The sequence below is a fragment of the Sinocyclocheilus grahami genome, unplaced genomic scaffold (genome assembly GCF_001515645.1).
Source record: "Sinocyclocheilus grahami isolate Dianchi unplaced genomic scaffold, SAMN03320097.WGS_v1.1 scaffold740.1, whole genome shotgun sequence".
Classification (NCBI taxonomy): Eukaryota; Metazoa; Chordata; class Actinopteri; order Cypriniformes; family Cyprinidae; genus Sinocyclocheilus; species Sinocyclocheilus grahami.
In genome coordinates this window covers 928,881-931,788 of record NW_015505919.1, presented here as the reverse complement: position 1 = coordinate 931,788, position 2,908 = coordinate 928,881, and positions in this window count along the sequence as shown.

Here is a 2,908-nt window from a genome sequence, read left to right as displayed (position 1 = left end):
TCTGCAAATTTTTCATGATCCAGCCTCATCTACAGAGGAAGTGAGTATAATGTTTTGTAATGAATCTTTGCAAATCGCCTTTCCTAATAATGTGCTAATTAGCAAGTTTCAGATGAACTGAAGTAAACAGTTGCCTTGTCCAAATACACACACTTGTGGTCTTTGCACTTGACCTCTTGACTACTTCTATGACATATTTCCTGTAAGTGAGCATTAAAACGCAAAGTATTTACAGAGTTTTATTATTATTTTCAATACTTTGCATTTTAAAAGATAAAAAGCAGCTGCAAATGTTGTACAAAAATAAATATACTAATCTTTGCAGCAATAAAATGTGTAGCACTTAAGGGCACTGCGCTTTGGTAATTTTAAGACCTGGGACAGTCTTGCACACTTACTTCCTGTCACGTGCTCTCAAGTGGCCAAGACCGTAAGCGTGGGTATTTCCCCTTTAAGTAGATCATTTTTAGATTTCATTTGCATTATAAGTTTTACATAATACACGTTATTAATCCAAAGGGGATGGTAAGGGGGGATGGTGGTTTTACTGAGGGGATGCTTTTTGTCATTTTTTTCAACCAGGGGGATGCCATCCCCCCACATCCCCTCTCAATTCGAGCCCTGACTAACACCCCATCCTCTTGATCTACAGTCCTTTAGTGTAGACTCTGACCCACTACAGGCTACATTATCCATCCAGACTGGTCCTGATCCTGGTCCAAACCGACTCAGAGCATCTACAGGTTCTCCACAGTTCAGCTCTCTACACACCACTGCAGCATCAGTCAAATCCCAGTCATCATCACACACTGTTCCCCACTGACCTCTATGAAGAACCTCCACTCTACCAGCAGAAGGACTGTTACCATCAACTAACCTTACAATCTCAAAATCTGTACAAGGAAGAGAGAAAGGGATTTAAATCACCTACAAGCAGAATATTGCAACGTTGAGAAACATAAGATGTAAAAAAGTTAGTAAATAAAAACATTTATAGATACTGTATATCAAGATGGACGCAAGAATATTAGAAATAATCCTGTCAATCATTAAATTGTTAGTAAAGCTCACATAGTTTATAGAGTTTCATTGACAATGAATGAACTAGTGTCATAAGATATAGCTTTTAGTGATATAAGGCCATCACAGATAAACTGCTCATTCAAACATATATAATTTAACCTCTTTACAATCTTGTTCGTACTTACCAGATGTGGTTATGGTGAATATGGAGGCGAGTAAAATGAGTGTCAGACATCCCTCCATCTCCTTCTGCTTGTCATACCGTGTGTTTGACTCTGTCAGCACAAGTTTGTCCTCTTCTCTCTCAAACACACTGAAGAAACTGGCTCCTGTCAGCCCCCTAAAGAGAGAGAGAGACTCACAGCTGCCAATGACACTCACTCTTACCTTATTAGACACAACAGAGGAAATCATCAAACACAATCAGTGACAAATCAGAAAGCTGTTTTTTTTTCTCCAGATATATCAATAAAGTGTCAGCGCTGATGAGCGGGACTCCTCCTCATTTCAGGATGGCGGTAAAGTTACACAACTTAAAGGAGACTGATACAGAAACTCTGCAGGTTATATTCAGCAAAAAGCACTGATGTTTTTTGTAACTCTGATCACTTCAAACACTTACAAAAACTTACTAAAACTAATTCCCATGACTAATTTGAATAAATGTAACATTTCACACATCTAGTTGCTTTTGAGCAAATTATGCATAATATTACTGTAAGTGGATTTTACTTCTATTTTTTATTCTAACCAATGTAACAATAAAATATGATTACACCATAGTATAAACTATATTGTTAACTATTCTGATGAATGTTTATTACATAAATTAAATACACTTAAATAATAATCAACTTGGAGACTAATGAAACAGCAATAAACATGTGCTGCAATGCTGTATTTGTCCAGCAGAAAGCAGCAAAACGCTTCTTGTTTTAAGGACGATCAGACAAGGGTCTTGTCCTTGTGTCACCGCATGAGGGAGATTCTCCCTGTTCGTATTTCTGTTTTCCTCTCTTATTTGTAACTGAATGCATAATTTTTCTCTTTATTTGCTGTTGTAATATATACTAAACTAAAATATATAATACAAACTAATTACATTGCATGTAATTACACTCTTTAGCAAGACTGATTTTAATATGGGGGTTTAATGACTAATTCTAGCATATTTGGTCCCTGCAATCTTGAATATTTGGTCTTTTTACACATTAATTTAACATGATAACGCTGCTTCATTCTATTAGGGGATTTATTTTATTTTTTTAACTATGCTGATAGCAAGCAGGGCTTCTGTGTCACTATAGAAACATACTAGCTGAACAAGTGTTTTCTCGCGGAATTGGGCTACTTCAACTAGAGAGCAGCGGCAGGTCGCAGAGCCACTTCCGGTGGCATCCCCAGCTGCCACTAGTCGTTTCTGGCAGCTGCCACGGTCTTTCTCGCCGTTCCTGCTGTTTGCTCAGTAAAACTACACTGTACTCAGTGGCGTGCGGTGATGTTTTTTTTTTTTAAATAAGGATGCAACGTTCCCACAATTGTATTATTATTATTATACAGTACATTTTTATGTATCAGTTGCCATAGTTCTATATTTCTACTCTATACTCGCATATATAGATACATATAGTCTATTTCTATTTTTTTCATAGTCTATATTCCTACTACTGCAGCATAGTTTTTATTATTATGTTTCTTACATTGTATGTATGTATGTGTGTATAGTTTGTGTTACACACAGTGCCTTGCGAAAGTATATAGGATATACTGTATATACTTCATATATATTGTATATAGGAAACTTTATTTTGTCTCTTATTTCTTTCTTTTAATTGGCTAATAAATCAGATACACTGTTGGACAATAACCAATAAATGATTTGTTA